Source organism: Mirounga angustirostris, unplaced genomic scaffold (genome assembly GCF_029215605.1).
Source record: "Mirounga angustirostris isolate CCGP_5_RB_7025 unplaced genomic scaffold, mMirAng1.0.hap1 SCAF_6, whole genome shotgun sequence".
NCBI classification, from domain to species: domain Eukaryota; kingdom Metazoa; phylum Chordata; class Mammalia; order Carnivora; family Phocidae; genus Mirounga; species Mirounga angustirostris.
The window spans coordinates 113,318,454-113,344,239 of NW_026991714.1; the positions used below are offsets into that span (position 1 = coordinate 113,318,454).

General features: G+C 37.0%; 1 protein-coding gene across 9 annotated transcripts in view; it reads left to right on the forward strand.

The window, feature by feature from the left end:
- BMPR1A (bone morphogenetic protein receptor type 1A) overlaps positions 1–25,786 on the forward strand; it is a 144,863-nt gene that overhangs the window by 36,682 nt on the left and 82,395 nt on the right. For 3 of the 9 annotated variants that reach the window (XM_054508253.2, XM_054508251.2, XM_054508255.2), the window contains exon 2: positions 10,539–10,692. The exons of 2 other annotated variants lie outside the window; for them this stretch is intronic. The gene's annotated coding sequence lies outside the window, so the exon portion shown is untranslated. Of the gene's footprint in view, positions 1–9,600; positions 10,693–25,786 lie in introns of those variants that run through there. 4 more of the 9 variants (XM_054508257.2, XM_054508252.2, XM_054508256.2 and 1 more) reach the window with 2 other exon arrangements.

Sequence of the window (25,786 nt, forward strand, 5' to 3'; positions counted from 1 at the left end):
TCACAACCCTGAGATCATGACCTGAGCCAAAGAGTCAGACACTTAACCCACTGAGCCACCCAGGTGCCCCAGAAGTGAATTTTTCTATTTGGCTGAGTGGTATAGGGTGAAAAACCTGTAGACTTCTTTTTATCACTAGATTCATCCTAAGCCCCATTTTATTTCATTATTTACACAATTGAAATATGAAAAAATTGTTCACAAATGATAACTTTTCCCCCCAGAATTGAGGCAGGAGTGTAGCACAGTGTTCAAGTGGAGACACAAACTCCTGGAGGTACACAAGCACATGGATAGTTTTAAGTGAATCAGTGTCCAGACCTTAAACTTCTGCATGTGCTCTTTCTTAAAATTGATCTTCCTGTGAACCAGTCTTTCAGGCAGTTACTTCTTTCCCACATTCCTCTCCACTGCTGTCCTTCTTCATTTTACAAAAGAATGGCATAATGCTTCCTCTGTCCCTGCTTTTACCATGAGGCATTTGCCCTGTGGTGGAAGTACTTCAGGGGAGAAAAGGATCTCAAGATAATTCTAAGACAATAAGACAGTGGTGCTGGACAACTGGATATTCAATTGCAAAAGAAGGGAGTTGGATCCCTACCTCATACCATATGTAAAAATTAACTCAAAGTAAGTTGAAGACTTAAATGTAAGAGCTAAACTATAAAACTCTCAGAAAAATACTTAGGTGTAAATCTTTGTGGTCTTGGATTAGGCAGTGGTTTCTTAGATACGACATCAGAAATATAAGCAATCAGTAGAAAAATATGGATAGATTGGACTTCATCAAAATTAAACACCTGCGGGGGCACCTGGGTGGTTCAGTTGGTTAAGCAACTGCCTTTGGCTCAGTCATGATCTTGGAGTCCCGGGATCGAGTCCCACATCGGGCTTCCTGCTCAGCAAGGAGTCTGCTTCTCCCTCTGACCTTCCTCTCTCTCATGCTCTCTGTCTCTCAAAATAAAAATAAAATCTTAAAAAAAAAAAAACACCTGCATACATCAAAGGACACTGTCAAGAGTGAGAAGACAACCGCAGAATAGGTGAAAATATTTGCAAATCATATGTCTGATAAGTGACTTGTGTCCAGAATATGAAAAGAACACTTATAACTAACAAAAAAATACCCTGAATTTTAAAGGGGGCAAAGGATTTGAATAGATGTTTCTTCAAAAAAGATGTACAAGTGGCTAGTAAGATGGATAGAACGATAGATCGATGTTTAATATCATTAGTCATCAGAGAAATGCAAATCAGAACCACAGTGAGATACTTCACACCCATTAATAGGATGGTGAGAATAAAAAAAGACAGTTAATAACAAGTGTTGGTAAGGATGTGGACAAATGGGAGTACTCACACTGCTTGTGGGGATGTGAAATGATGCTGCTGCTTAGGGAAGTCAATCTGCTGTTTGTCAAAAAGTTAGACATAGAATTACTATAAGATCCAGCAGTTCCACTCTTAGGTATATACCTGAGAGAATTAGAAATGTATGTTGACACAAAAACTTGCACATGCAAGTTTATAGCAGCATTATTCATAATAGCCAAGAAGAGGAAACAACCCAATGTCTGCCAACTGATAAATAGATAAAATGTGGTTTATCTATGCATTGGAATACTCGTCCATGAAAGGAAGTGAACTACTGACTCATGCTACATCATGGATTAACCTCAAAGTATTATGCTAAGTGAAAGAAGCCAGTCACAAAGGACCAAATATTGTGTGATTCCATTTATATGAAATGTCCAGTATAGGCAAATTCATAGACATAGACAGAAAATGGCTTAGTGGACTAGGTAGAGAGGGAGTTGTGTGTGCTTGTTAATGGTCATAAGGTTCTTTTTTAGGGTAATGAAAATGTTCTGGAATTAAATAGTGGTGATGGTTGTACACGTTTGTGAATATGCTGATAGCCACTGAATTGAACACTTTAAAATATATATTTTTAATATTTTATTTATTTATTTGAGAGAGAGCACAAGATGGGGGAAGGTCAGAGGGAGAAGCAGACTCCCTGCTGAGCAGGGAGTCCGATGCGGGACTCGATCCTAGGACTCCAGGATCATGACCTGAGCCGAAGGCAGTCGCTTAACCAACTGAGCCACCCAGGCGCCCCTGAATTGAACACTTTAAAAGAGTGAATTTTATGGTATGTTAAATATATCTCCCCAAAACTAAACAAAACCTCAGGGATCACTAAAGTGACAATTCCAAATGTTGATGTTAGCATTGAGAAGGTAAATAGCTTTAATCTTTGGGGAGTAAATCCATTAATGGCTTCCAATTTTTTGCTTCCAATGAAATTGAAGGATTTTTCAATTCCAGTTTTCAGAAATAATCAGCTGCTAAATCATTAAAAACATTTTTGATGGTAAATCACTATGGGATTTTTCAACAAATAAGAAGGAATTTTAAAACTTATGTGACTACTGACAAAATACCTTCTATTCCCATTCACCTATTTGTATGAACATAATTTCTCCATGCTTTCTTTTAAAAAATGAAAAAACGGGGGTGCCTGGGTTGCTCAGTTGGTTAAACGTTGGCCTTAGGCTCCGGTCATGATCCCAGGGTCCTGAGATCCAGCACTGCATCAGACTCCCTGCAAGCAGGGAGTCTGCTTCTCTCTCTGCAGCCCCCTGCTCTCTCTCTCTCTCTCTCTCTCAAATAAATAAATAAGATCTTAAAAAAAAAAAAAACAAGAATATGCCGCATCGTCTAATTTTAGCAAAGGCCCATCTATCTCATCAATATTTCTGGTAAAATTTTTACCTTTAATGTTGTTAATTTCTTATCAAATCTGTAATATGTTTGTCATTTAAATCCACTGTGTATCCTAATAGTAATGATAATTGAATTCCAAGTAACTTTTTAAGCACTTAGAAGCTTATTTGTGGTCAAAGGAAAATTTTTTGTGATACACACAACACACAGGAATATTATGCAGCCATCAAAAATGAAATCTTGCCATTTGCAACCATGTGAATGGAACTAGAGGGTATTATGCTAAGTGAAATAAGTCAATCAGAGAAAAGACAATTATCATATGATCTTGCTGATATGTGGAATTTGAGAAACAAGGCAGAGGATCATGGGGGAAGAGAGGAAAAATTGAAACGGGACAAAACCAGGAGGGAGACAAACCATAAGAGACTCAATCTCAGGAAACAAACTGAGGGTTGCTGGAGTGCTGGGGGGTGGGAGGGATGGGGTGGCTGGGTGATAGACATTGGGGAGGGTATGTGCTATGGTGAGTGCTGTGAATTGTGTAAGACTGATGAATCACAGACCTGTACCCCTGAAACAAATAGTACATTGTCTGTTAATAAAAAAAAAAAAAAAATTTCCATTTAAACTGTAGACATGGATGACTGAATGATTAATTAATAGACTTTCTAGGTATAACATTGGGCCAGAATGTCATTAGCAGCAAAACCACACCTAGTTGTGTAGTGATGGATACCTGTACTTTTATTTCATCTGTATGCAGGATAGGATTTCTGCTGACATATCTCCTCATTGGCAGATTGTTTTTTAGTATTGTAAGATTTTAAAAAACAAAATAGTCAGTTGTCTTAGTCTGTTTAGGCTACTGTTACAAAATACCATAAAGTGAGTGGGTTATAAACAGCAAACATTTATTTCTCACATTTTGGAGGGATACAGGCATTCAGTCTATAGCCGTTGGTTATATAGTACAATTGGCATATTAGTTTTCTGTTGCTGCTGTAATAATTAACCACATACTTAGTGGTTTAAATAGCACAGATTTATTATGTTACAGCTCTGCAGCTCAAAAATCCAACACAGGTCTTGCCAGGCTAAAATCAAGGAATCTGCAGGACTGTGTTCCTTTCTGGAGGCTCCTGGGGAGAATCTGATTCTTTGTCTTTTCCAGCTTCCAGAGGCCAACCACAATCCTTGGTTCATGGCTTCCTGCCTCCTCATCTTCTAAGCCAACATGGTCTCTCGTCTTTCTGACCCACCATCATCTCTGTCTTTTCCAAGTCATCTCTGTCTTTTTCAAACCATAGCTGGGAAAGGTTCTTTGCTTTTAAGGACCATGATTCGATTGAGACCAACAGATAATCTTATCTCAGTTTCTGTACCCTTGATCACATCTGCAAAGTCCCTTGCATATAAGGTAACATTCACAGGTTCCAAGGGTGTTAGGACTTGGATGTCTTTGAGGGGACCATGATTCTACCACAGTTGGCTTTTTTGTTGGTTACATTGCATTAAACTGTTTTGTCTATTTTGATAGGTGTAAGGATTACAGTTTAGTATATCAGCCTTGTGACCTTAGCAAGGTATTTACTTCTGAGCCTGTTTCCTTCCTCTCTGGTGAAAAGGGGGTAATAATGCTTACTGGTATGTACTGAAATAGAAATAGTTTGGGGCTATTGACTGGAGTCGAGAGACTTCCACCAACCTTTTTGTGACTGTCTCAACTAAGCAAATTCGTGACCACCTAACTCACAAGGTTGTTGTGAGGATCAAATTATGTCATGAATGTAGAAGTGCTTTGAGATGTATAAAAGTTATATAAAATTTTGGTGGTATTTTAGGAAACCTTTAAACATTTTGACCGTGGTGAGAATGTTCAGTACATCCTTTGATACCTGGCTAGCAGATTTTTTTTTCAGGTTTTTATTGTTCTCCAGATTTTCAAACTGACTTGTCTCCTTTATTAAATTAGGGTAAATGAAGAGATATTAAAATTAAAAGCATATATAACTTGCATGATTCTTTTAGACACAAAGATTTTAAATTCAAATTTATCCAGATTACTTGTATTCTTAATTATTTTTTCTTCTGGAAACTTCTTTGGAGCTAATGACTCTTTGTTGTAGAAGCAAAATAAATACTAATTCCACCTTGTATTAATAAGACTAATCGTTCTTAAAACTTGAGCTGCATTTTTTAATCTTGCATTGTGGGCCTTCACGCAGCAAAAATAAAGTCTTCATTTATAATTGGCTTGTCTGTATACTGAGTGTTTGACAAGTTGTTCTTAAAACCTGAGCCGCATTTTTTAATCTTGTGTTGTGGGCCTTCACGTAGCAAAAATAGTCTTCATTTATAATTGGCTTGTCTATATATACTGAATGTTTGACACAAAAATACCACTGTAAAGGAAAACCCATTTTTAAAAAAGTGATTTGATTTCTTATTTTTTTCCTTTACGCTGTACTAGTGAGTAGATGTTTTTCCCCTAAGCAGCACAAAGATGCCATTTTGAGAAGTTAAATTACTTTCTAAATGTTGCTGTGAAGGAGGAGAGAAGGAAAAGAGATCAAGTTACACATTCTTTGTTCCAGAGCCTACCACTGCACTTCAAGTTTACAGCCGCACTGGTAAGGCTAGGATCGCTTTTGCAGCATTATCTTCAACCCTGCCCCCACTTAGGGAGCAACAGACTTAGATATTTTCTCTGACAGGGCTCCAAAAGAGAGCCATTTTAACTTAAATATTTGTAAAAGTCACTATTTTTTCTATTAAAGGCTTTACTTTTATATAGTTTAGCTTCCAAGTAAGCCTAAAGATTATTTCTTTGTATATTCAGAGGTATTTTAAAAAAAGATACTTTCTTTGAAAGGCCTACAAGTTATATTTTTATATTGCAGTTAAATGTAAATTTAAATCATATTAATATTGAGTTAAATTTAGAGAGTATTTTAAATTGTATTTTGAGGGGAAAAATAGCTTTCTTGGCACAAAATGGCATGAATTGGACTGTGTGTTTTTGAAATATGGTGGTAAAAAAATCCCCAAAGCAGTTACAATATTTCTTTTGTTCTATATCCTTGCTGCTCTTAGATAAATGAAGACTTTAAAAAGATTGTTCACATAAAAACTGTCATAAAAATCCCAGTGCCATATACTAAATGTTAATTTGACTTATGTTGTAATTTTTCCCAGTTTAGTTTTAGTAAGAATATAAACTTTTTTTTTAAACCTTCAAGGAATCATTAAAAAAAATGGTTATTAAAATTTGAATGTGCATGTTTCCCCTGCTATCTGAAGATAGAGGGTTCCTATGAGACCTTTCCTGGTAAAAACCAAAATGGCATGAAGTGAAGCAGCTACCATTAATTTATATGGGAAATTTTTTGAGCATTCCCAGACCCCAAAAATAACTTCTCTTAGGTTTTTCTGGTACCTTAGGACACATCTTGCTAATGAATGCACAAAATAAATCGAGATAAAGCACAAGTCTACCCACACTGTTCCAAACCCCAGGCACCTTGCTGCTGAGATGTTGAGTGCAGTTCCTGGGGAAGGAGCTTGGTGGCGCCACTCTAGCTGCTGCACGCGCACTCTTTCTGTAATGGCTTGCTGCGAAACAAACACTGAATGCTGTGTTTGCTTTTTGCCTTTTTCATAAAAGCGAAAATCCTCTCTGGATGTCTTTCAGTTAGTGAAAATAGGTACTCATGTAGGTCTTTCAAAAAAGGGAAGTGGCCTAGTTTGATCTTCAAAAAATGGGGGATCCTTATATTTCATAAATACGTTTATATGTAACTAGTCCCATTTCTGAGGGTTTAAGAAACTTAAGCATTATTTGTAAACTACTTATACCTCTGCTAAACATTATCAGCCCAATAAAAAGTATTGCATTTCCCCCCTCATTTCTAGGTCATTTTAAGTATTAGTAATGTTCATTGATTTGGTTAATACTCTTCTGAAAAAGTCACTATCATCAGTAGTCAGATTATATTATAGAAGTAGGTAGTCACATTTGTATCAGTCTTTTTAGTATTTTGAGAGTAGGTGTTGTATTTTCTAAACAGACTGTTGTCTCAACACCCTTTTTTTTTCTAAAAGAGAAAAGATAACCTGTGATAAAAATTTGTGATTAGACATTGGGACTTGTTCTGTTTTGTCCTGTTCATACAGGTTTTATTCTTTCTAGTGCATGATTTAGTTCTAATTTCTTTTTCTTTTCTTTCTTTTTTTTTGCTCACTAATAATGATACTGGATTTAGTTTTCTATGTTGTGCCCCTAATTCTGTAGTCTTATCTCTGCTTCTCTGTTAATCACTCCTTCTCCCTCTTGTCTGATAAGTCCGAGACTTGTTGATAGGCAGAGCCTGTCTCTTACCTTCTCCGTGAAGCTTTAATTTCAGCTGGGCTCCTGGGCATTTCTTCCTTTTCTCTGCTTTGGTAGGGCTTCTAATGGCAGTTTGTACTGTTCATTTTCTTTCTATTTGTTTCCTGTCTCTAATCTGATTTAAAATAATTATACTAGCCACCATTTGTGTACATACAGTATGCCAAATACTGTGCCGTTTTGGGGGAGGATCTTTAAAATAACCTGGTAAAGTAGGTATTAGCTTACAAGGAAAGTGAAAGCCAGCCACACTGTGCTGGAAGTTTGGTTACATCACTTTCTGTCTGGCTCCTATTACATCATATATATGGAGTACCTTAAATGTATTAGATTTTTTTTTTTAAAGATTTTATTTATTTATTTGACAGAAAGATAGCGAGAGCAGGAACACAAGCAGGGAGAGTGGGAGAGGGAGAAGCAGGCTTCCTGCCAAGCAGGGAGCCCGATGTGGGACTCGATCCCAGGACCCTGGGATCATGACCTGAGCCGAAGGCAGACGCTTAATGACTGAGCCACCCAGGCATCCTTAGATTTTTTTTTTAATTTTTAATTTTTTTTACTTTTTTATTGTTATGTTAATCACCGTACATCATTAGTTTTTGATGTAGTGTTCCATGATTCATTGTTTGTGCATAACACCCAGTGCTCCATGCAGAACGTGTCCACTTTAATACCCATCACCAGGCTAACCCATCCTCCCACCCTAGATTTTTTTTTTAAGATTTTATTTATTTATTTGACAGAGCGAGAGAGCACAAGCAGGGGGAGCAGCAGAGGGAGAGGGAGAAGCAGGCTCCCTGCTGAGCAGGAAGTCCAACGCAGGGCTCGACCCCAGGACCCCGAGATCATGACCCGAGCAAAGGCAGATGTGTGGCTCAGTTGCTCCTAAATGTATTAGATTTTAAATAAATATGGGATGATAAGATGACTCCTGTTATGGTTCATTTGTCCTTTTTTTTTTTTCCTTAAGATTTTTTAATTTATTTGACAGAGAGAGACACAGCAAGAGAGGGAACACAAGCAGGGAGAGTGGGAGGGGAGAAACAGGCTTCCCGCTGAGCAGGGAGCCTGATGTGGGGCTTGATCCCAGGACCCTGGGACCATGACCTGAGCCGAAGGCAGATGCTTAACGACTGAGTCACCCAGGTGCCCCTGTTCACTTGTCCTTTTAAAGACAGTTTTTGGAAGGAGCAAGAAAAGCCGAGTTTGTGAGGATTTGTGAATTTTTCATTCTTCAAGTCACATGATACTTTCAGGACCATATGGGCCTTACTTTTGAACTTCATGTGTCTAAGTGTGGACCTTGTTCCAAAAAGATTGTCATGTGCTTCCCTATATTACTAACAAATTTATGACTGAATGAAACAGGGAAGATGTTTAAAAGTGACTGGTGAGATATGTATACTGCTGTAGGATGTTACTTGAACCATTAAGTACATATGTATATATAAATTAGATGCAGGTAAACCTTGGAGAAAATAGGAAAACGGAGATAAATCTCATGAGAGATCTTTTTTTTTTAAGAAAAAATTTAAAAAGATATTTATTTATTTATTTGACAGAGAGAGAGAGCGAGAGAGGGAACACAAGCAGGGGGAGTGGGAGAGGGAGAAGCAGGCTTCCCACTGAGCAGGGAGCCCGATGCCGGGCTCGATCCCAAGACCCTGGGATCATGTCCCGAGCCAAAGGCAGATGCTTAACGACTGGGCCACCCAGGCACCCCTTGAGAGATCTTTAATGTATTTATATTTATATATATTTATTGTATTTGAACAGTTTGTACATTTGTTATTTATTATTTTGACATAAAATCATTAATTGCTAGTGAGATTTGAGACATTTTGGACACATTTTCTTAAGCATATTTTAAAAGTTTTTGGGGGCGCCTGGGTGGCTCAGATGGTTCAGCGTCTGCCTTCAGCTCAGGTCATGATCCCAGGGTCCTGGGATCGAGCCCCACATCGGGCTTCTGGCTCAGCGAGGAGCCTGCTTCTCCCTCTGCCTCTGCCTCTCTCCCTGCTCATGCTTTCTCTCTCTCTCTCTGTATCTCTGTGTCTCAAATGAATAAATAAAATCTTAAAAAAAAAAAAGTTTTAAAATTTATTCCTTATATTAGGTGCCATTTTTTTACTGGAAGACTATGACCAGTTTTAGTGCTTTGCTGCTTTTGTACTTTCCTAACCCATGTTATTCTTTTTTTTTTTTTTTTTTTTAAGATTTTATTTATTTATTTGACAGACAGAAATAGTGAAAGAGGGAACACAAGCAGGGGGAGTGGGAGAGGGAGAAACAGGCTTCCGGCCGAGCAGGGAGCCCAGTGTGGGGCTCAATCCCAGGACCCTGGGATCATGACCTGAGCTGAAGGCAGATGCTTAACCGACTGAGCCACCCAGGTGCCCCCTAACCCATGTTATTCTTATGTTTTTTCAAAAGCTAAGTAATTGGCCCATTTATCCTAATTTCCATATACTTAAAAAATTAACATTATGGGTTTTTTTACATGGTTTCACTACAAGTTGCATTTTAACCATTCTTTCCACATTATTTGATAAATGTTACTGGTTTTGTCTGTTTTTAATTTTTATAAGTATATTATGTGTGTTATATTTAAATGTTCTTTGAGCCTTGGACTTAAATGCTGATAAATGTTTTGCTTTTCAAAATACTGAAGTTCAGTATTTATGTGTGTTTGTCTTGTAGGGGAGTGAGTGGCTTTGAAGACATCAGAATTGAATTTAAAGAAACTTACTCTAGGATATATAAAATATAAATAGAATCAGGTATTTGTAGAGATTTAATGTAATCCTTCAGACTGTATGTTTTTAAAGGAGCCACTTCACAGGAACAAGAGAAGTTTGTCTTTTTACTTTCCTGATTATATTGAGATTCTGCCCAATTTTTACTTAGACTTGCACAACTTTATGAAAGCTATCATAGCACCCCATTTTAAGTTTCCTTGGTGGCACTTACCATGACTGTAATTAAATTGTTATTTGTATGGACATTTCTTTAAGATCTGTTTCCCTTCCTAGAAACTGTGAGCTCCAAGTGAGTAGGGAACCGTACTTAGTTCTGTGTTACAGGGCCTAGCACTCGGCCTTGCCGAGCACATATGCTCAGTAATTTCTTGGTGACAGCAGCCTGTGCTCTTTTTGTGCTCCTCTTTAATTAATGAAAAGATTTGTTTTTTTGTAAAATGGTCAGTGTTTTTAGAGGCCCTAGAAAAGAAACATGAACCAAAAAGAAGAGCTGACTTCAATTTTACTTGTCTTGAAAACAACTATGACTCTTTCAGTGACTGGAAGATCAGTGGACCTAAGGAATTTAAGGAGTTGAAATGAAGGTTTAGCTGTTTTTTCAAAGGATATCATCCTTCAATACTTTCACTTTGCATTTTTCTCATTGTGATTTATTTAAGGTGGTTGTAATTCTTGATTGATGATACCTGTCAAAAGAGCAAGCCTTAACCAACCATTTCGTCTGGATTCTAAGGGCAGAGAAACAAAAACTGGGCACTTCGTGAACTATTGCAAATCGTCTGTAAAATGAGATAATAAAATCTACTTTACAAGGTAATTTTGGCTTTAATGAAATACCAAAGTGTGAAAATGCTTAGTAATGTGCCTGGCCCACACTGTAGGTGCTCTATAAATGCTAATTGTCGTACTTCTGTACATAGATGAAACGTCTCAAGAACAAGTGTAAATTTAAAGGTGAATTTCATTCCAACCCCAAACTAGTATCAAAATGCAAATATGGTGTTATATTACTTTAAAAAAGAGAAATGTTTAATGGCACTTGGTGATGGTGGTAAGTCATTTAACCTCACTTTGAATCTCTGAATGAGTATTTTAAAGAAAGACTAGTGGGGGCACTTCGGTGGTTCAGTCGGTTAAATGTCTGCCTTCAGCTCAGGTCATGGTCCCAGGGTCCTGGGATCGAGCCCCACGTCGGGCTCCCTGCTCAGCGGAGAGCCTGCTTCTTCCTCTTCCTCTGCCCTTGACCATCCCCCCGCTAGTGCTCTCTCTCACACTCACTCTCAAATAAATAAATAAAATCTTAAAAAAAAAAAGGACAGACTTGTGATACCCCTTCTTGGAAGGAAGAATGACCTAAAATCAAGAAAAAAGTGAAAGAAAAATGAATAAGCAGACCCATTATGATCCCTTAACCTAGAGGTTGTAAACCAATGGCATGTCAGCTCGATTTGGCCTGCAGGCATTTTATTTTTGGTTTATACTGTATTTTTTCTAATTAGTTGCACACAATTAAAAATTGGGAGATTATGCAAAAGAAAATCCAGATTTTTTACTTATCTGAAAAACTGGATAATAGGTGGCACAGGTCTTTTGTTCTCCATTTAACAGCAGTCGGACGAGCTAAATAGAGGGTGCTCTGATCTCTGGCACTCCCTGGTGTCTCCCCAGTATTAAACTGACTGCTGATATCTCTGTCAAAAGGGAGAAACCTAAGATAGAGCTGCTTGTGTTTTAGGAAAAAACGTATAATTCTTTGTGAAAATAAAGAACATTTTTACATGTGTCTGTCAAAAGACCACAGTTTAGGACTTAATTTATAGTAAGAACTATGATTAACGCAATATGTGAAAAAGATGTGTAATGAAAAACTTTACTACAAAAGAGCTCGAACATCAGCAGGAATTTTTAAAAAATGAGAATGAGGGGCGCCTGGGTGGCTCAGTCGTTAAGCATCTGCCTTCAGCTCAGGTCATGATCGCAGGGTCCTGGGATCGAGCCCCACATCGGGCTCCCTGCTCGGCGGGAAGCCTGCTTCTCCCTCTCCCACTCCCCCTGCTTGTGTTCCCTCTCAGGCTGTGTCTCTCTCTGTCAAATAAATAAATAAAATCTTTAAAAAAAAATTAAAAAATAGAAAATGAGAATGAAATAAAGTTAGTGATGCTGCTGTGAGAAAAAAGTCACGCATATATATGAAAAGAAATTTCCTGTTCGTAAAATCTCTTAACATATGTTGAAGTTAAGAGTGTGTAGAGAACAAAGAAATTAATATGTTTTGAACAGCAGTAATTCATAAACGAGTCTGTATGAAAATATTGTTGCTTAACAATTAAAAATATGACCAAGAGGGGCACCTGGGTGGCTTAGTTGGTTAAGCATCTGACTCTTGATTCTGATCGAGCCCTGCATCGGGCTCTGCGCTGGGCATGGAGCCTGCCTAAGCTTTTCCCTCTCCCTCTCCCCCCTCCCCAGTATGACCAGGAAATTTATAGGGCAGCTTGTACAAAAATGCCAAAATTGTTTTTGTTGAGGTCTATATAAGCACAGAGATAAATATCGCCACATTAGCTCTATTTGTTTGTGGTGTCTAGGAGAATTTTCACTGTTTCTCCTCTCTCTTCTTTAGTCCTTGCCTCCTCATTGGTTTATTCCCATCAGCGAACAATCTGAAGTAGAGACTTCAGTAACAAAGTCATCTTTCACTCTCACTGCGTAGCCACATGCTTCAGAGAGTTAGCTGTCTACTTGCAGTACCTCCTCTCCCTCACCTTCCCTTAACTCGCTCCAATCACTATTCTAACTGCCCACCACCATTCATGTTTGAAAACCCATTCTTGTTGGTGTCGTTGATGGACTTTATGCTGCGGGGTTTTCTGCCCTCCTCTTCAACGTCTCAATACTCCTCTGAATGAAAGTCCTACCTGCTGTGATAGGACTCTACTGCCTTCCACATCTTTTGGCCTAAGTCCCAAGTGGTGGCTGAGGAACGTGCTAAATTGGCGCTGAGGATGGACTCTTGCTGGTTTAAGCCCTTAAGCCCTGTGTAAATTCATTATTATAACAGGTTTTATATCTTATAATGCTGCCTTTGGGGCTAATTTATGAAAGGACAAAAGGATTTGGAAAGTAAAAATAATGATGTTAAAAAGTCTGAACTATATTAGGAGTACTTTTTTTTTTTTTTAAGATTTTATTTATTTATTTGAGAGAGAGAGAATGAGAGACAGAGAGCACGAGAGGGAAGAGGGTCAGAGGGAGACCCCCGCTGAGCAGGGAGCCTGATGTGGGACTCGATCCCGGGACTCCAGGATCATGACCTGAGCCGAAGGCAGTCGCTTAACCAACTGAGCCACCCAGGCGCCCATATTAGGAGTACTTCTTGACATACTAAGAATACTACTGCAGATACAAACGCTTGAATGACCTGTGATGTGAAGGACAGGGAGAAGAACTAGGGATTTGACAGGAGATGCCCTGTTTAAATAAGTAGGGCTTGTTTTCTTTCTGCAGAGCAAGCATTTGCTTATAACGTAGGTGATTTAACCAGTCAGGGTGCAAGTAGCACTCGGATCCAGGGGTACTAGCTCCAGGGAGAAAAACAGTTTTTGTAGGTAGTTATTATTTCTTTACTTAGAATATTAATTTTAAAAATTGGTATCTATTTTAATAACTCAGTACCAGCTTATAGGAATTAGATAATTTTTCATTCCAACTAAAGATAGCAATCACAGAAATGTGAAAAAAGGAGGTAAGTACTTTTTATTATTCAATAACCTCCTAACCATTACAGGAGAAGCCAGTTGTCAAATCAGAGTGGAAAATTGTTCTCTTTAAAATGAAGTCAAATGGGTAGAATATAATACTGTGATCTTACTGCCCTAGCCACAACTCTAAAAGCACACCAGGATTGTAATAATGTTGTAGGCTTATTAAGATTGCTACATAAAACAGGAAAAATTGTATTCAGTGTTATCTCCAGTAACAATTTACATCAGCCTTTCCTTTATGGTTTCTAGTTTTGATGTCAAACTTAGGAATTCCTTCCCCATTGCAATATTATTTTACATTTTAACCTTTTATTTATCTGGAATTAATTTTGTTACATGAGGTAAGGATCCAACTTAAGTTTTTTCCCAAATGGTTAGCAAGTTCTCTCAACACCTTTTATTGATTTGAGATGCCACTTTTATTATGTTCTGTATTTCTGGATCTACTCTTGGTCTCCGTATAATCTGTCTCTTGATAGTAGAATCACACTGTTTATATTGATGTAGCTTTCACTATTTTTTATTTTATTTTATTTATTTTTTTAAAGATTTTATTTATTTATTTGAGAGAGAGAATGAGAGAGAGTGAGAGAGCACATGAGACGGGGGAGGGCCAGAGGGAGAAGCAGACTCCCTGCTGAGCAGGGAGCCCGATGCGGGACTCGATCCCTGGACTCCAGGATCATGACCTGAGCCGAAGGCAGTTGCTTAACCAACTGAGCCACCCAGGTGCCCCGTCTTTCACTATTTTTTAAAACTTGGTGAGGTAAATCCTTTTTTTCCAAAAGTGTGGGATATTCCAAAGTTTATTTTTCCAAATGTCTTCAGAGTCCTTTTGTCTGATTCCTTTCAAAAGCCTGTTAACATTTATTGATTGATTTGGTTGGAGAAAACTGACATTTTTACAGTATGTAGTTTTCTAACTCATAAAATGGCATACTTTGACTTGGAAAGAACTGACATTTTTACAGTGTATAGTTTTCTAACTCAAAAAATGGCATACCTTCTTTTATTAATCTTTTTTTTGACTTTCAGTAAAGTTTTGAAGTATATTTTTAAGTGCCATTGTGAGATTATTTTTCCATTATATTTTATAAACTGTTCTATTAATATACAAACAGCTAATTAATTATTGTATACTTAAACCATTCAAGCTTTAACTTTTTTTTTTTTTAGTTTTAACACTTTGTTGATCCTAATGGGGGATTTAAAATATATATAATGTGATCTTTAATGATAACTTTGCTAGATCAGTTTTAATATATTGTCAGTTTGGGATTTAGTTTATATTAAAAGCACGTATTCTAGGGATAGTGCATTGAGTTTGGTTAATTTTTTTATATCACGGTTTTAGAGTACAATGTTGGTGTTTGATGATATCTTCAATCTTTGGTAAACACAGTGAATACAAGTATTTGTGTTTTTTTAAACATCTTCATTTGGTGAAAACATATCTCAGAAATCTGTGAAAAGTATTTTATTTTAGCATAATATTCTGTAGGTGGTTTTATTGCTGTTCTAATTCTTTTGGGTTTTTTGTTTCTGCTTAGAATAGCAGAAAATTATTTTCTCCTGGTTCTGGAGGCTCACATCCAAAATCAAGTTGTTGCTGGGCCGTGCTTTCTCTGAAGGCACTGGGGAAGGCTCTGTTCCAGACCTCTTTCCTTAACTTCTTATAGCCTCAAGCATTCCTGGGGTTGTAGATGGCCGTTTTCTCCCTGTCTCCTTTGGACATGTCTGTGTCAAATTTCCCCTTTTTATAGGGATACCAATCACACTGGAGTAGGGCCCCCTCTAATGACATCATTTTAATTTGATGACCTCTGCAAAGACACTGTCTCCAAATAAGGTCACATTCTGAAGTACTGGGGCTTAGGACTACAACACAGGAACTTAATTCATTTTTGTTTTTATTTTGAAATTCATACTTAGAAAAGATGCAAGAATTGCATAATGAACTCCTATATTCTTACCTAGATTTGTCAGTTTTTTATATTTTTCCACATTTGTGTCATTCTCTCATTCTCTCCCTCATTCCTTCACCTTCCCATACACACACACACACACACAATTTTTCATGAACTGTTTGAGAGAGTAACAGTTGTATATATGATGGGCTTTGACCCTTTCTGCTGCAGTTTCTGTTTTCCAGAAACAAGGATATTCTCATATGTAATCATGCTTAAGTTATCAAATTCAGGAAATTTAACATTGATACATTACTTTAATCTACATCTCTATTCCTGTGTCATCAGTTGTCTCAAGTGTTCTTTTTAGATTTTTTTCCTTCTACTATAGTAGAGGATTGAATGTGGGATCACATACTGTATTTAGTTTAGAGACATCCTCATGTCTCTTTAATTTGGAGCAGGTCTGTAGTTATCTTTTATTTTGTATGACATTAACATTTTTGAAGAATATAAGCCAGTTATTTTATGCCATATTCCACCATTTGGAGTTACCTGACATTTTTTCATTATTGGATTTAGGTGATGCATCTCTGGCCCAAATTCTCCATAAATGATGATGTGTCCTTTCTCAGGGTATCATATTCAGAGGCATAATATGCTTGTCCTACATTGGTGATGCGAATTTTGATTGCCTGGTCAAGATGTCCATTTTCTCCATTGGTATAGTTACTGTTTTCCCCATTAAAACTAATGTTTATGTTTATCTATGGGGAGATACTTGAAGACCATGCAAATTTCTTGTTTCTTATAAAGTTTCTCTATAAAGTTCCATTTATTCCCTCATAAAATAGTGCTAGTGCCTCAGAATGTGTGTCCTTATAAAAGGGTGTCCTTATAAAAAGGGAAATTGAGGGGCACCTGGGTGGCCTAGTCATTTAAGTGTCCAACTCTTGATTTCGGCTCAGGTCATGATCTCAGGCTCTTGGGATTGAGCCCCTTGTTGGGCTCCGCACACTCAGCAGGTAGTCTGCCTGAGGATTCTTTTCCTCTCCCGCTACCGCTCCCCCTCCCCCTGCTCTCTCTCTCTAAAATAAATAAATCTTAAAAAAAAAGAAAAAAAGGGAAGTTAGGACACAGCCATGTAAAGAGACAGGGAGAAAATGGTCATCTCCAGTTACCAGTTAACTCACCCCTAGCATTAACTGGAAAGAATATATAGGAACCAAGATCTGGGCCTTAGGCGTTTTTATTGGTACTGGGTGTCATTGCTTCTAGTCCCTTTCAGTGAACATATTTAGGAAATACATTTTTAAATTATTAAAAAAATAATTTTAGTTTATACAAATAACCTCCAATTCTAATCCAACCCCACAGGATTTTTTTTTTCTTTTTCTCATTCCATATTCTAACTTATTAAGTTTTAAGAATTGATGTATGATGTATGTATATGGCAACATATATATAAAGTGAAATGCACAGGTTTTATCTGTACAGTCCAATCAGTTTTGAAAAATGTACACATTGTTGTAACCCACACCCCTATCAAGATACTGATCTATAATTTTCTAAAGAAGATTATTCATTGTGCATAATATTCATTAACGTTAAGATACTTGATTCTTGAATGTGCTCATTCACAAATTCATTTGCATGTCAGTTGAACAGGCATAAGTGTAAGTGATTTTACTGGTATTACACCAGTGAAACAGACAAACAAAAAAAGGTCATATTCTGTGGTTTAATACAGAAATAATTATTTCTCAACTGTCATTTACATTTTATTTTGTTAGAATTGGGCTGCAGAAATATTGACATTTCTTTAAGGATTGTATCACTACATTTTTCTAAATCCAAATTGTGATGGTGAAGAAAACAAAGTGTGCATTTCCTTATGAGTGGGTGAAGTACATTGTGGTTTCTGGAGTTTTGCCAAGTGTTTCTTAGAACCCTTCTATCAATTGGTGGCATTGTCCACAGAAATTTATAACTTTCAACAGCATTCTTTTTTTTTTTTTTTTAACTGGTGGAACAGGAATGGACAGAGTTGACTAATTTTCAGTGAGGAGACATAAGTTTGATTTAAAAAGGGTATTTTAGAGTGGAGAATCTGTTTGATTCTTTGAATTAATCTTATAGCTGACTCTGTAAAGCCAGATGGGTAAGATTTTGCAGGACTAGAGAAATGACCAGAAGGGGGTAGGGGGAAAGAATTGGCAAAAATGTAATAATTATGGTAGAAGAACCAGTAGTGAGTAAAAAGCCAGCCTTTTTCCTATAGGATTCCAAAAACAAATTATCCATTAGTTAAATACTAAAAACCTAACTCTAATAGCTTTACAAATCTAATGGAAGGTGTTAGAATGGATGAGTTTTCAAAGCATGCTTAGCATAAGAAATGAAGGCAGCTCTTAATGCATCCAAGGGTTGTGAAGGTGATGATTCTTGTATCTGAGTGACTTAGCATCTGAATGAAGAAATTGTTTAGATTAGGAGGAAGAATATAGCACAGTGAGTGATATACAAATAGAGGTGATTAATCATATAAAGTAATATAAAAGTGTCCAAATTAATCCACTGATGATTAGAAGTCAGTCTGCTAGTGGAAAACCCACATTTATTATATTTGATAAGGTTTGTATATGAAAAACATTTGGTTATTAATACTAACAAACTCATCTAATTCTTTCTAAAGAATGTATATTTATGTGGGTCTGTTTCATAGCTCTGTATTCTTTCTCATTGATCTATTTGTCTATTCTTTTTGCAAATACCATCCTTTCTTGATTAGTGTAACTTTATTGTAAATCTTGAAGTTTGGTAGCATCAGTCCTCCAATTTTATTCATCTCCTACAATCTTGTGTTGACTAGTATGGCGTTTTTGCCTCTCCATATAAACTTTAGAATCATTTTGTCAAGATCCACAAAATAACTTGCCGGGCTTTTGGCTGGAATTGTATTGACTCTATAGATCAAGTAGGGAAGAACTGACATCTTGACAATATTGAGTCTTCTTGATTCATGAATATGGATTATCTTTTTTTTTGAATATGGATTATCTTTCCATTTATTTAGTTCTTTGATTTTTTTTTTTTTTTCCCATCAGAGTTTTGTAGTTTTCCTCATTTGGATCCTTTACATATTTAATAGATTTGTATCTAAGTATTTCATTTTGGGGGGATGCTAATGTAAATTATGTTTTTAATTTCAAATTCCACTTGTTCATTGCTGATTTTTAGGACAGCAATTGACTTTTGTATATTAATCTTGTATCCTGACACCTTGCTATAATCACTTATTATTCTAGGAGTTTTTGTCATTGTTACTGATTTTTTTTGGGGGGGGGGTTTCTGCATAGACAGTCACATCATCTGTGAACAAATACAGTTGTATTTCTTCTTTTTCAGTCTATATACCTTTTATTTCTTTTTCTTGCTTTATTCCATTGGTTAGGACTTCTTTGGCCTGTTTATAATTTAGAAGTGCATTGTTTAATCTCCAAATATTTTGGGATTTTCTCTTTCTGGTTTTTTTTTTCTAGTTTAATTTCATTGTGGTCTAAGAAGAGACATTATATGAATTCTGATCTTTTAAATTTGTTAAGGTATATTTTATGGCCCTGAATATGTGATCTATGTTGGTGAATGTTCCATGTGAGCTTGAGAGCCATATGTATTCTGCCATTGTTGGATGAAGTAGTTGATAGATATCAGTTATACCCAGCTTATTGATTGTGCTGTTGAATTCAACTATATTCTTACTGTTTTTTCTGCCTTCCGTATCTGTCATTTCTGGTAGAGGGGTATTGAGGTCTCCAGCTGTAATAGTGGCTTCATCTGTTTTTCTTTGCAATTCTATCAGTTTTTGTCTCATGTATTTTGATGCATCATTGTTAGGTACATACACGTTAAGGATTGTTGTGTCTTTTTGGAGAGTTGATTCCTTTATCATTATGTAATTCTCCTGTTTATCTCTGATAACTCTCCTTGCTCTGAAATCTACTGTGTCTGAAATTAATATAGGTACTCCCACTTTTTTTTTTTTTTAAGATTTTATTTATTTATTTGACATTGAGAGAGACAGTGAGAAAGGGAACACAAGCAGGGGGAGTGGAAGAGGGAGAAGCAGGCCTCCCACTGAGCAGGGAGCCCGACGCGGGGCTCGATCCCAGGACTCCGGGATCATGACCTGAGCTGAAGGCAGACACTTAACGACTGAACCACCCAGGTGCCCCTAAAGATTTTTTTAAAGATTTTTAAAAGATTTTTAAAGTTTTTTTTTAAAGAGAGTACAGTGGGGAGAGGCAGAGGAAGAAGGAGAGAGAAATTCAAGCAGATTCCACGCTAAGCATGGAGCCCAAAGTGGGACTCGATCTCACAACCCTGAGATCAGACCTGAGCTGAAACTAAGAGTTGGTTCCTCAACTGACAGTGCCACCCAGCACCCCTCCATCCATTTACTTTTAATTTACATATGTCTTTATATTTATCTATAATTATCGATCTTTATCTAATCTATATATTTGTCTATATATTTGGCTCAGGTCATGAGCTTGAGAGAGAGATCAAGCCTCACGTTATGAGATTGAGCCCTGTGTTGGGCTCTGCGCACAGTGGGGAGTCTGCTTGAGATCCTTTCCCTCTCCTCATGTGCATGCTCTCTCTCTCTCATTCTCTAAAATAAAGTCTTTTAAAAAGTGGTTTTCTTGTAGACCACATATAATTGGATCTTGTTTTTTTATTTATTCTGACACTCTTTTAATTTGTGTATTTAGACTATTGATGTTATAGTTATAGTATATATATAGTTATAGTAACTTGATTAATATTTACCATATATGTTACTGCTTTCTATTCATTGCCCACGTTCTTTGTTCCTATTTTGTCTCACTCTTTTTCTCTCTTCTGTGTTTTTTTAAAAAAAATCTTTATTATTGAAGTATAGTTGACATGCAGTGTTGTATTAGTTTCAGGTGTACAACATACTGATTTGACAATTCTGTACATTACTCACTGCTCTTCATGGTAAGTGTAAACACCACCTGTCACCATACAACATCATTATAATATTATTGACTATATTCCCTATGCTGCACTTTTAGTCTGTGACTTTTTTATTTTATTTTTTAAAAGATTTTATTTATTTATTTTTGCGAGAGCGAGCGAGCACACAAGCAGGAAGTGGGGCAGAGGGAGAAGCAGACTCCCTGCTCAGCAGGGAGCCTGATGCAGGACTCGACCCAGGACCCTGTGATTATGACCTGAGCCAAAGGCGGACGCTTAACCAAGCCACCCAGGCACCCGTCTTATTTATTATATAACTGGAAGTTTGTACATCTTAATCCCCTTCACTTATTTTACCCATCCCCCCACCTCCCTACCTTCTGGCAACTACCAGTTTATTCTCTGTATTTATGAGTCTGTTTCTGTTTTTTGTTTGTTTGTTTGTTTTGTTTTTTAGATTCCACATATAAGTAAAATCATATAGTATTTGTCTTTCTCTGACTTATTACACTTAGCATAATACCCTCTAGATCCATCCATGTTGTCACAAATGTCAAGAACTCATTCTTTTTTATGGCTGAGTAATATTCCACTGTATATACATATACACTACATCTTCTTTATCTGTTCATCTATTGATGGACACTTGGCTTGCTTCCATACCTTGGCTATTGTAAATAATGCTACAGTAAACATAAGGGTGCATATATCTTTCAAATTAGTGTCTTCATCTTTTTTGGGTAGAAACCCAGTAGTGGAATTACTAGGTCATATGGTATTTCTCTTTTTAATTTTTTGAGGAACCTCTATACTGTTTCCTACACTGGTTGTAGTGTACATTGCCACCAGGTGTGCATGAGGGTTCTCTTTTTTCCACGTTTTTGCCAATACTTGTTATTTCTTGTGATTTTGATAGTGGCCATTCTCACTGGTATGAGGTGGTGTCTCATGCTTTTGATTTACATTTTTTTGATGATTAGTGATGTTGAGCTTTTTATGTGTCTGTTGGCCATCTGTATGTCTTCTTTGGAAAAATGTCTATTCAGAACTTCTGCCCATTTTAATTGGATTATCTTTTTGGTGTTAACTTGTGTAACTGCTTTGTATATTTTGGATCTTAACCCCTTATTGGATATATCATTTGCAAATATCTTCTCCCATTCAGTAGGGATGCCCTTTTGTTTTGTTGATTGTTTCCTCTGCTATGTAAAGGCTTTTTATTTTAGTGTAGTTGCAATAGTTTATTTTTGCTTTTGTTTTCTTTCCCTGAGGAGACATATCCATAAATATGTTGCTAAGGCCAATGTCCAAGAGATTACTGCCTGTGTTTTCTTTTAAGAGTTTTATGGTTTCAGGTCTCATATTTAGGTTTTCTTTTGTGGTTTTATTTGAGTACTTACTATATTACTTCATTTTCTCTCCTTTCTTACTGTATCTGTTACACTTTTTTCGTTTTAACTTTTATTAGTGGTTTTCCTAGAGTTTTTAATATACATTTCCAATTAATCCAAGACTATTTCAAATAATACTGTTATGCTTCACAGATAGTGCAGGTACCTTACAATAGCAAAATATAATCCTAATTCTTCCCTTCTGTCTTTTGTGTCATGCTTTTATTCATTTCATTTATATATAGCATATACATGTATATATATGCATACATATATGTGAGCATACATAATTGCGTTGTCGCTATTATTTTGAACAACTTGTTATCTGTTAGATCAATTAAGAATAAGAAAAATAAAGTTTTAAATTTTGCTTTCACTTATTCCTTCTCTAGTACTCTTGCTTTCTGGGTTTTGGAACTATATCATTTTCCTTCTCTCTAGAGAAGTTCTTTTTAACATTATCTATCTGCAAGGCAGGTCTACTCACAACAGATTGCCTCACTTTTGCACATCTGATAAAATCTCCCATTTCTCCTTCACTTTTGAGGAATAATTCACAGGCTATGGAATTCAAGATTGGTGATTTGTTTGTTTGTTTGTTTAAGTAGGCTCCATGCGCAGCATCGAGCCCAATGCAGGCCTTGAACTCAGGACCCTGAGCTGATATCGAATTGGATGCTTAACTGATTGAGCCACCTAGGCGCCCCAGTGGTTTTTTTGTTTTTACATTTTAAATGTTTCATTCTAGGGGCCTGGATGGTGCAGTCAGTTAAGCGACAACTCCTGGTTTTGGCTCAGGTCATGATCTCAGGGTTGTGAGATAGAGCCCTGTGTGGAGCTCTGCACTCAACTTGGAGTCTGCTTAAGACTCTCTCTCCCTCTCCTTCTGCCCTCAACCCCTGCGGGTGCACGTGCACACACACTGTCTCTAAAATAAATAGATAAAATATTAAAAAAAAAATAAATGTTTCATCTTATTCTCTTCTTGTTTGCATGGTTTCTGAGAAGTTGGATATAATTCTTACCTCTGCTCCTATATAGGTAAGGTGGGTTTTTTCCCTATGTCTTCTTTGACGTTTTTCTTTCTTTATCTTTGGTTTTCTGTAGTTTGAAAATGAGCTGTCGGGGTTCCTGGGTGGCTCAGATGGTTAAGCATCTGCCTTCAGCTCGGGTCGTGATCCCAGGGCCCTGGGATTGGACCCTGCATCAGGCTACTAGCTCAGTGGGGGGACTGCTAAAAAAGAAAAAAAAAAAGAAAATGAGCTATCTGGGTGTAGTTTTTTGGGCACTTATCCTGCGTGGTGTTCTCTGAACTTCCTGGATCTGTGGTTTGGTGTTTGACATTAATTTGGAAAAATTTTCAGTCATTAGTGTTTCAAATATTTTTTTTTCTGTTCCTTTTTTTTCTTTTCCTTTTCTGTTTTTTGTCTTTTTGATATTCCTGTTACATATGTGTTACACTTTTTGTAGTTGTCCCACAGTTCTTTGATATTCTATTCTTTTTAAAAATCTTTTTCAGGAGTGCCTGGGTGGGTCATTTGGTTGACCATCCAACTCTAGGATTCAGCTCAGATCATGATCTTGAGGTTATGGAATCGAGCCCCGCATTGGGCTCTGTGCTCAGTGCAGTCTGCTTCAGATTCTCTCTCCCTCTCCTTCACTCTTTTTCTCAAGTAAATAAATAAAATCTTAAAAAAAAAAAATCTTTGTCAGTCTTTTTTTGGTTTGCTTTTCAGTTTTGGAGATTTTTACTGAGCAATACATCCTCAAGCTCAGAGATTTTTTTCCTTAGTCATGATTAGTTTACTAATAAGCCCATCAAAGACACTCTTCCATTTTTGTTACACATTTCATTTTGCTTCTTTCTTAGAATATCCATCTTTCTGGACTTATTATGTATCTGTTCTTGCATACTGGCTACTTTGCCCATCAGAGTCCATGGCATATTAATTGTAGTTGTTTTAAATTCCCAGTCTGATAATTCTGTTATCTCTGCCATATCAGAGTCTGGTTCTGATGCTTGCTCTGTCTCTTCAAGCTGGTTTTTGCCTTTTCGTACACCTTATAATTTTTTCTTGCTGGCTATACATGATATACTGGGTAAAAAGAAGCTGCTGTAAATAGACCTTTATTAATGTGGTGTTAAGGTACTGGGGCAAATGGAAGTGTTCTATAGTCTCATGATGAGGTCTCATTTTTTTAGTGAGCCTGTACCTCTGGACTGTGAACTTCATAAGTGCTTCTTAGTAGTTTTCTCCCTCCCCCACATGGAAGGTTAGCCTGGGCTAGAGTTGGGTATTTCCCTTAACCTAGGCTTGTTAGGCTTTGAAAGAATCCCCATAATTTAGGTTCTGTTAAAATAGTTTTTCTTGAAAAGGCAGGCCTTAGGGCGCCTGGGTGGCTCAGTCGGTTAAGCAGCTGCCTTTGGCTCAGGTCATGATCCCGGGGTCCTGTGATCGAGCCCCACGTCGGGCTCCCTGCTCAGCGGAGAGCTTGCTTCTCCCTCTCCCTCTGCCTGCCTCTCTGCTTACTTACGCTCTCTATTTCTCTGTCAAATAAAATAAATAAAATCTTAAAAAAAAAAAAGGAAAAGGCAGGCCTTAAGAATAACAGAATGCTCCTGGGGTGCCTGGCTATCTTAGTAGGTAGAGCATTTGACTCTTGATCTCAGGATCATGAGTTCAAGCCCCACGTTTGGAGTGGAGCCTACTTAAGAAAAAAAAGAATAACAGTACTCTGATGTATTTCAGAATGGTACTTTTCCCCCTCTTTCTGGAAGAATCAAAAAGGGGTTTTTCTCTGATATTCACTGTGATGGCCTGGTAGAGTTCTTGAAGGTTAAACTCATAAAGTGTGGTGGTCCCCCTATGACTGGATCCCTCATAATAGTTTTTAAAATACTGAAATGGCTCCCTATCTTCTCTGAAGGTGATTGATTCCCTCCCTTCCCCTCCCCTCCCCTCTCCTTCCCTTCCCTTCCCTCTCTCTCCTCCTCTGCTTCCTCCCCCTCCTTCTTCCTTCTTTTTTCTCCTTCACCATGGATTTAAACACATTCGATGGGATTCAGTCTGTTGCAATTCTTATACTTGCTAAAGCTCAAACTACCCCATCATTGGCCATTAGGAGTCTCTTCAGGTTGGCTCCTGAGTCTTTTTGACATCACTCAAATAGTTGTTGATTAGTTTCTTTATTGCCTTATAAAACCCAAGAACATCTTGAAAAATTTCTGTCTCAAACATGAAATATTTCCATGAAGTCTGGTTTCTTTCATTGGGAAGTAGTATTTCAAAACTATGATCTGGACTCTTGGGATGCTCATTGCTACTGTTTGGTCTTTGTTTCTGGGTCTTTTCAGTGAATAGTAATAGAAAATAGAGATTGGGAATCATGGTTTTCAAGGATATAGGGGCGATGGAATGTTCCATAATTACTCACTTATTTTATCATATTATATATCTGACAATTTCATAATAACAAAACTAATACATCCATCACCATTATTACTGAAAAGAGTTAACATTTTTTTCATATGCTCTTCATTTCTTGATAATTATGCTCTATAAGTTATCAGGTCATATTGCCATTATGTACTATAATTTTCTTCCTTTTCATCATCTTTTGGTCTACAAGTTACTACTTAATGCTCATCTCTAGCCCTCATGTCAATATTCCTCTAATTATATTGGCTCTTTGAAGCTTATTCTCTAGTAGATTTCTCTAGAAAGACTCATGAAAGCATTATTCTCTGAGTTTTTTCATGATGATAGTGTGTATTGTTTATACTTGAAAATTAGTTTTACCAGCTGTAAAATTCTTGGCTCTCATTTTATTTCCTTGAGTA